This window comes from Panulirus ornatus, chromosome 45 (assembly GCF_036320965.1).
Source record: "Panulirus ornatus isolate Po-2019 chromosome 45, ASM3632096v1, whole genome shotgun sequence".
NCBI classification, from domain to species: Eukaryota; Metazoa; Arthropoda; class Malacostraca; order Decapoda; family Palinuridae; genus Panulirus; species Panulirus ornatus.
The window spans coordinates 2123256-2132847 of record NC_092268.1 but is presented as its reverse complement, the minus strand read 5'-3'; the positions used below and the strand labels follow the sequence as shown (position 1 = coordinate 2132847).

At 40.2% G+C, this 9592-nt stretch overlaps 1 protein-coding gene and 1 long non-coding RNA gene across 7 annotated transcripts in view; one reads left to right on the top strand and one right to left on the bottom strand.

Annotated features, from left to right (window-relative positions):
* LOC139762987 (uncharacterized) overlaps positions 1-9592 on the bottom strand; it is a 492364-nt gene that overhangs the window by 461415 nt on the left and 21357 nt on the right. The gene's annotated exons all lie outside the window — the stretch shown is intronic.
* Positions 1-9592, top strand: part of LOC139762990 (uncharacterized) — a 39077-nt gene that overhangs the window by 14414 nt on the left and 15071 nt on the right. For all 3 annotated transcript variants that reach the window (XR_011715974.1, XR_011715973.1, XR_011715975.1), the window contains exons 7-9: positions 5088-5241; positions 8346-8691; positions 9104-9365. This is a non-coding gene — a long non-coding RNA (uncharacterized lncRNA). The remainder of the gene's footprint in view (positions 1-5087; positions 5242-8345; positions 8692-9103; positions 9366-9592) is intronic.

Here is a 9592-nt window from a genome sequence, read left to right as displayed (position 1 = left end):
CAGTTTTTCTCCTTTCAAATGACATCCCATCAACTTGTCCCTCAACCCTGCTAAACCCTTTATTACCTTGCTCTTATTCACATTTTTTCTAATTTTCTCCTTTCATACACTTTTCCAAACTGTTACCAGCTTCTGCAGTCTCTAAATTTCAAGTCTGCCACCAGTGCTCTATCATCTGTGAACAAAAAACCCAAAAACATTCCCGGGCCCTCTCATCCCCAACTGACGGCATACTTCCCAATCTTTGCAAAACTCCTGCATTTACCTCCCAAAACCCACCCATCCATAAACAAATTAAACGACCATGGGGAAATCACACACCCCTGCGGGCGGGACTGACCACGGGGGAACCAATCACTCTCCTTTTTTCCCAACTTGTACATATCCCTTACAGACCTTTGAAAAAAAAAACTTTTCATTGCTTCTAGCGCTTAATCTCCCACACCTTTACTCTTAAGATCTTCCACGGGAGCATCTCTATTAATCCTATCATTGTTCTCTTTTTTTTTTTTTTTTTTTTTTTTACTTTGTCACTGCCCTCCCGCGTTTGGGGAGGTTTAGCGAAAGGAAAACGACGAAAGAAATGGCCCAACCCCCCCCATACAATGTACATACACACGTCCCCCCACACGCAAATTTTCTTTCCTACACAGCTTTCCATGGTTTACCCCAGACGCTTCACATCCCTTTTGATTCAAATCCATGCAGCACTTTAAACCCCTGTATACCACATCGCTCCAATTCACTCTTTTTCCCTTTTCCCCCTCCTTTCACCCTCCTGATGTTCAGGCCCCGATCACACAAAATCCTTTTCACTCCATCTTTCCATCCCCAAATTTGGTCTCCCTCTTTCTCTTCCCTCCACCTCCGACCATATATCCTCTTGGTCAATCTTTCCTCACTCATTCTCTCCATGTGCCCAAACCATTTCAAAACACCCTCTTCTGCTCTCTCAACCACGCTCTTTTTATTTCCACACATCTCTCTCACCCTACGTTACTTACTCGATCAAACCACCTCACACCACACATTGTCCTCAAACATCTCATTTCCAGCACATCCATCCTCCTGCGCACAACTCTATCCATAGCCCACGCCTCGCAACCATACAACATTGTTGGAACCACTATTCCTTCAAACATACCCATTTTTGCTTTCCGAGATAATGTTCTCGACTTCCACACATTTTTCAAGGCTCCCAAAATTTTCGCCCCCTCCCCCACCCTATGATCCACTTCCGCTTCCATGGTTCCATCCGCTGACAGATCCACTCCCAGATATCTAAAACACTTCACTTCCTCCAGTTTTTCTCCATTCAAACTCACCTCCCAATTGACTTGACCCTCACCCCTACTGTACCTAATAACCTTGCTCTTATTCACATTTACTCTTAACTTTCTTCTTCCACACACTTTACCAAACTCAGTCACCAGCTTCTGCAGTTTCTCACATGAATCAGCCACCAGCGCTGTATCATCAGCGAACAACAACTGACTCACTTCCCAAGCTCTCTCATCCCCAACAGACTTCATACTTGCCCCTCTTTCCAGGACTCTTGCATTTACCTCCCTAACAACCCCATCCATAAACAAATTAAACAACCATGGAGACATCACACACCCCTGCCGCAAACCTACATTCACTGAGAACCAATCACTTTCCTCTCTTCCTACACGTACACATGCCTTACATCCTCGATAAAAACTTTTCACTGCTTCTAACAACTTGCCTCCCACACCATATATTCTTAATACCTTCCACAGAGCATCTCTATCAACTCTATCATATGCCTTCTCCAGATCCATAAATGCTACATACAAATCCATTTGCTTTTCTAAGTATTTCTCACATACATTCTTCAAAGCAAACACCTGATCCACACATCCTCTACCACTTCTGAAACCGCACTGCTCTTCCCCAATCTGATGCTCTGTACATGCCTTCACCCTCTCAATCAATACCCTCCCATATAATTTACCAGGAATACTCAACAAACTTATACCTCTGTAATTTGAGCACTCACTCTTATCCCCTTTGCCTTTGTACAATGGCACTATGCACGCATTCCGCCAATCCTCAGGCACCTCACCATGAGTCATACATACATTAAATAACCTTACCAACCAGTCAACAATACAGTCACCCCCTTTTTTAATAAATTCCACTGCAATACCATCCAAACCTGCTGCCTTGCCGGCTTTCATCTTCCGCAAAGCTTTTACTACCTCTTCTCTGTTTACCAAATCATTTTCCCTAACCCTCTCACTTTGCACACCACCTCGACCAAAACACCCTATATCTGCCACTCTGTCATCAGACACATTCAACAAACCTTCAAAATACTCATTCCATCTCCTTCTCACATCACCGCTACTTGTTATCACCTCCCCATTTACGCCCTTCACTGAAGTTCCCATTTGCTCCCTTGTCTTACGCACCCTATTTACCTCCTTCCAGAACATCTTTTTATTCTCCCTAAAATTTACTGATAGTCTCTTTACCCCAACTCTTTTTTTGCCCTTTCTTTCACCTCTTGCACCTTTCTCTTGACCTCCCGTCTTTTCTTTTATACTTCTCCCCCTCAATTCATTTTTCCCCGCAATAATCGTCCAAAAGGCCCCTCTCTTTCTTTCACTAAAAACTCTTACTTCTTCATCCCACCCCTCACTACCCTTTCTAAAAGCCCACCTCCCACTCTTCTCATGCCACAAGCATCTTTTGCGCAATCCAAACACTGATTCCCCAAATACATCCCATTCCTCCCCCACTCCCTTATTTTCCATTGTTCTCACCTTTTTCCATTCTGTACACAGTCTCTCCTGGGACTTCCCACACAGGGTTTCCTTTTCCCCAAATCACTTACCTCACCACCTTTCTTCACCCAACATTTCATCCTCTTTTCTGAAAACCCATACTAATCTTCACCTTAGCCTACAAAAATAATGATCAGACATCCCTTCTCTAGATCCATAAATGCTACAACAGATCCATCTGTTTTTCTAAGTATTTCTGACACATGTTCTTCAAAGCAAACACCTGATCCACACATCTGCTGCCACTTCTGAAATCTTACAGCTCAGCCCCAGTCTGATGCTATGTACATGTCTTCACCCTCTCAATCAATGCCCTCCCATACAATTTTCTGTAGTTTGAACACTCACCTTTATCCCCTTTGCCTTTGTACAATGGCAATGTACATGCATTCTGCCAACCCTCAGCCACTTTACCATGATTCACTCATACAGTACCAATCAACAACACAGTCACCCCATTTCTTAATCAATTCAACTGCATTACCCTCCAAACCTGCCACTTTGCTGGTTTTCATCTTCCGCAAGGCTTTCACCACCTCTCTTAACTAAACTATTCACCCTGACCCTCTCACTTCACACACCACATAACAATACATATATATTTGTACCATAAAAGATTAGTTTATATTATAGGGCTATTGTATTTTTGTGATAAAAGAATATTTTCTAAATTGATGTACAAATATACAGTACTATAGTAATTCTTTAAAATGAGAAGGAACAGTATTTATGCTTATTACAGTGTATCATAGCATATTTTTTTTTTATTAACAAGCAGCTTCTTTGTTGATATCCACAAGAATGTAAGTGACCTTTTTTCGAGAATGTACCAAGCAAGGTGATATTGGTCGTAAGCCTCTATAAGAAGCGCGCGCTAATATTGAATAGTGGTGGCCTTCCACTCGAGCAGCTCCTTGTACCTATGGACACCAGAACAGCCTCCTGGACCTCTGGTGACCTGGATTCCAGGTGACCTAGACTTTCCACCCAACCTCTGGGATCCTGGACTCTGAGCTAGGTCAGTGACGTGGCCACCTTGGTTGTGTCCTGGACCCCTGAGTTGCTATATTCTTGGTCTTGGACCCCCTAGTCTTACCTGATGTATCAGATTAATTTCCTGATGAAGTGCCTGACAACCCTGGTATACACCAACACTGTCTAATTCTACAGTAAAATTTCATTCAGTATCATCAAAAAATTTTACAATGATAATTGTAAAAATTTATTTTTTTATGTTACTGAATGAAATTTTACTGTAAAATTAGATACAGAGTTGGTGTATACCAGGGTTGTCAGGCACTTCATCAGGAAATTAATCTGATACATCAGGTAAGACTAGGGGGTCCAGGACCAAGAATATAGCAACTCAGGGGTCCAGGACACAACCAAGGTGGCCACGTCACTGACCTAGCTCAGAGTTCAGGATCCCAGAGGTTGGGTGGAAAGTCCAGGTCACCAGAGGCACAGGAAGCTGCTCAGGTGGAAGGCCAACACCGGTGTAATCATCCACTTGACTACGACAAATTGCTGGAAATGTTTTATCAGTGGAAATGGTGTACAGCTTGTGCAGTTGTGTGCTGAAAAAGGACTGGTTATTGGGAATGTCTAGTTTAGAAAGAGGGATATACACAAGTGTACATATGTGATTAGGAAAGATGGTCAGGAATTACTGTATTGCTATGCAGGGGGAAGGATGTGATGTCCCCATGGGTGTTTATATATGAGTTGGTGTGACAAGAATATGTGAGAATCTAAGAGAGAAGGGCGAATATGAAGTCTGTAGGGGATGAGAGGGACATGAAAAGTCAGTCAGTTATTGTTTGTTATGATACAGCATTGATATATTTGAGCGAGTACAGAATTTTGTGACTGAGTTTAGAAGAGTATGTGATAGATGGAGGCTAAGAGTAAGGGCCGATCACACCATAAGGGTCATCTCTGTATGGTTTTCATATGTAACTTATTATTGTGTTGACATCAATCACAATAGGCTATGGTCAAATGCACCATGTTGGCTGTGTACCAACTATATAAAAAAATTGTTAAAAACAATTTATTATTAACACATTTTGAGGTATTTAATAATAAAATCCAATGATAAAAGTTAAATAGAACTCATTATAACAAAATACATGGTGCATTCTACGTCACCCATCAAAAGACGTACGAGCGCATCGGATTCAATGGGATAAGAGCCAAAGGAAAGATATCCAATGTTGTTACATGGGATCGGATGCTGTTTCTTATACTTACATTATTTATACGAGTCAACAGGTTCAGGATCTGATCACTAGTGAGCTGGAGGAGAAGCTGTCAAGACGTGCTCCTCCGTGTAAGTCGTGCTCGAGCCCAGAAGCCGGCGGTTCAAGGAGTCACAGTGACCTGCGGGGAAACAAAGAGGTGTCAATTCTTCGTGAACCAGATTGACGTAAGTGATGTGTGTTGTCATGTCAATAATCTCGAGTATATACGAGGATGTTAAGTGGTGTGAGGGATCAGGTTGGGATCCAGCTTGGGGTCGACTCCTTGGTGTGGCTGGCCCGCCTCATCATCATCCTGGAACCCGAGATGATGATCATGTGTTGACATTTGTGTTGTGTGTAGCAATATATACAAACTAAGGCAACACTCAACCTTGACCCCAGTGTGAAAAACTAATAATCACAGGATTTACATTAAATCTTTAACGCGAAATTGACCTTAGACGACATCATAAGAATCCATTATTTATTGTAAGACGGTAAAATTACTATTTTGGCATTAACCTTAGATTTTAACGTTAAAATGACATGGTAATTAAACACATTAACCTTAGATATTAACTTGTTCTTCATTAACCGTCATGGCTGTGTTAACGTATATATATAAGTACAATTATTGCTCTACTGGCTTTATTCCCTCATCATCACCGCACACTATATCATTGCATTTTGCTGGTAATTCTGGTCATTAGGTCATTATCGACGGCAAGATGAAGATAGGAAAGGATTGGGTGTGTTATTTTGTAATAGTAATAACGTAAATAATGACATTTGGGCCCTTGTCGGAAACAAGATGGCGTCCGGCCATCAAGCCTTATCTTAGCTTTAGTTGGTCGAAATGACCCATTTTATCCTCGTTAGGATAACAACTGTCTTGAGCCATGGCCGAACATGAGGTGTAGTGTGAATATCAAGTGGAAAATAAACTTGGGGCTTCGTTTTAGCAGCAGAACAACACAACGAAACTACCAAACGATCATTACGATGGTTCACACATACACACCAGAGCCTCTCCAATGTCCTCAAACTTGATTTAAATGAACTCATAACCGGGATCAGATGCATATATACATTATATATATATATATATATATATATATATATATATATATATATATATATATATATATATATATATATATATATATATATATATATATACACGTGTGTGTGTGTGTGCCACTTCCCGCATGGGTTAACAGAAGGACCGTAGGTCAAGCCAGCCATATCTCTGCTAATTACCGTAAAAATAACACTTTATGACACTCCACTTTGACCCTTATGCATAACATTACATCTGGTCAACAAATTTCTCGAACAATTTGCATATACTAACCTTAAAATAAGGGTTTGATGGACGGTGTGTCACGCGTAGGTCCTGCCCGTCAGCGGCTCCTACCAGCAAATGGCCATCTTGGCTCATGGAATTTATACCGTCCCTGGAAACTCTGGCACGACCTGGCCACGGCGTCAAATTGCTAGCTGGTAACTCAACATCACGAGGAAATACAGGAATTATCTGTTTTCTAACCTCCTGATGGTGTTGAGAGTCCTTAATTAGATGCCAGGCGTGGAATTAAGATGGTTTTCAATGTCTTTGATGGTTATATAACTGTAAATGATATCAAGATGACGATTTAATGAAGTGTTGTGATAGTACCATATCCAAAACATAGGTGGCAGTTTTAGTACCATATCCAAAACATAGATGGCAGTGTTTCATACTTTCTCTTCTTACTTGTGTGAAGCAGTGAAGTTCGAACCTGTCTCATAAAGTATGAAATAACGTACAGAACTTGGATTTTTATACCAGAAATTACGTTTTAAAGAGGAAGGTAACTCAATAGTACAATTCTGAAGCTTTTATAGTTATTTTTAAGACGTCTTTTGTAGTACAGCAGTGGAAAATACGGGACTCGCCTGAACGAAGCTGTTCCGATTCAACTGACTCAATGAGGCTTCGAAACACAGCCAAAACGCAGTTAGTACATCAGTCCAAACTCCCTTAAGAAAGTTCCTTATGAGAAATGATGACCAGAAATAAGGGTGAGCCACTAAAAGTTAAAAAGTGGCACTGATGTATACTAGTTATGGAGACTATTTCCGTGGACATATCTTTATTTTGGGGGAGGTGGTTGCAGAAGGGAGTCATAGGGCGTCATAGATAGATAGATAGATAGATAGTGGCTTTGAAAATGATTTACTTAGACACTTTTTCTTGCCAAGAAGGAAAACGAATCATAAGATCACTAAAAGAAAACTTAACTTTCAATCATTAACTCAGTTATTTGTGGTGGTTGGAATCTTTTTTTTTTCTTTTAGATAATTAATGTATTTAGTAGCTCTGGTGTTATTTGTGAGTTTATTGATAATTGTATTGTGAAGTGTGTTGAACTTAGGTTGTACACTTCAGGGCCTTATGTGCCGACCCTTGATTTAGTGCCATGATCTAGCTGCTGACCTAGGCCCTTAGAACTGGGTCAGCCTCAGTCTGGGGTCAGACACCAGAGGGGTTGGATGGTTGTAACTGTCTGTCCACTCACCTTATATAGGCTTTTGTAAACTACTTATAAAATGACCAAAACAAAATGCTTTTTTGTTTATATTTTTCGTTACAGATCATTAAATTTAATGGCTCTTTTAAAGTTATTTATGTGTGGATCTTAGATCTTTTAGATAATCAGTTTTAAGCGTTTTTTTTTAGTTCATATTCTGATTTTTGATAGTTGATTTTAGTCAGATAGACAAGATAATGGCTTTTATCAGGGAGTCTTATTTCTATAAATGAAACATACACTTCCGTAAACAAATATTTATTGCATTACATTACATCAGTGACATAGGAAGATGGTGAAAAGGACATGTTTGCAACCTTGCTCACTAGTCCAAGTTACTAAAACAATGGAGATTCAAAGGTTTGAATAATTGTCGATCTTTGTTTATATCGTATACTTTATTATTTTAAGTATGAATACATACATGTATACATTACCTATATTACATATACACTCATATTATTATAATCGCTGTTTACCTTGTCAGCGAAGAAGTGCCAGGAAACAGACGAAGAAAGGCTCATCCACTCTTATACAGATATATACATTGAAATGTATATGTATGTATATGTGGTGCATTTATGTGTATGTGGGTGGGTTGGACTTCTCGTCTGTTTCCTTACGCTACCTTGCTAACGCAGGAGATGGCGATTAAGTATAATAAACATGTTTGTATTTTGCATAATACATATCAAAGATTTTACTTTTTTTTCCAGATTCCTGGTTGATGCCTCAGGGATGGAGAAGCCTCAAAAGCAGTTAAGAATTTGCTTAGTGAGGCAAACATGGCTGGGACGACCAGGAACACTTGTTCAGCTGAAAACTTTTAGGCCCCGTTGTTCTGGGGGTGTGTACGAGGGGATGGATGTCAGAAGATACCAGCTTGACTGTGCGGGAAGACAGGTGGTCACAGATTGAGAAATAGATCAGAGATGTAGCGGGAAATAGAAAGTACTACAGCAAGGAACATGGCTCTGTATCACGCCGGAACTAAGTGATGATGATGACCTTACGTTATATTGCAACTGGAAAAGATCACGTTGTGGACCAACACAATCTACTGTAAGTAGGGTTATTGCACAGACAGATGGTAGACGAAACATAATTTATGCAGATTAGGGTCTTCCCTGGTGGTGTGGGTGCTGTAGATCTTATTGGTGATAGTAATTACTATTGCAAGTGTTGGCTTTTGATGCTTTACCTAAGACCTGAAGATGGTTCTCAGACAGCTTGTAATGGGTAACGTTAAATGCTTTCTTGCATGTTTACTTGTGACAAAATGTCAATAATATTTACATATCTACATAGGCTGTAGAAGAAACAGGTTTCATGTCTTTTAAGTGTTTCCACAATCCAAAATTGACCTAACCCAGTGTGCAAAAGATTTCTAGATTATGAGAAAACAAGCTAGATGATGAGCCTGGGACTAACGTCCAAACTCAGATTTGTACTTAATAAGATTCATGTATTACAGGACACAAGAAGAAAACTAGATGTACTGTGGAAAGGGGGATTGGACAGCTGAAACGAAGGTGGCACGTTTTGCATGGAGAAGTGACTCGGGGTCAAGACAGAACAAATCTATCATATAATCATGGCGTGTGTTGTTCTCCATAATATATGCAAAGAAGTGAATTTACACCTTTGAGATGAAGGCAAACTCGACATTTTTCTTGGATATAATTTGGATGCAGCAGCACACTCAAATCACTTAAACCCAGGAGATGCACCTCTAGGTTTGTGTTGCAGAGACTACTTTGCTAATTTACACTTCATGGCAGAACAGCGATCCAGTATCATACACACTTTTTCAAACTGAAAACTTAGTGAAGAATGGGCATTGTTGGCGGATAAAAAGATGCTTTGGAAGGAGGTACATAAAGTGTACAAGAGAACAAATGGGAACATCAGTGAAGGGGGCTAAATGGGGAGGTAACAAGAAGTAGTGGAAGTGAGGAGATAA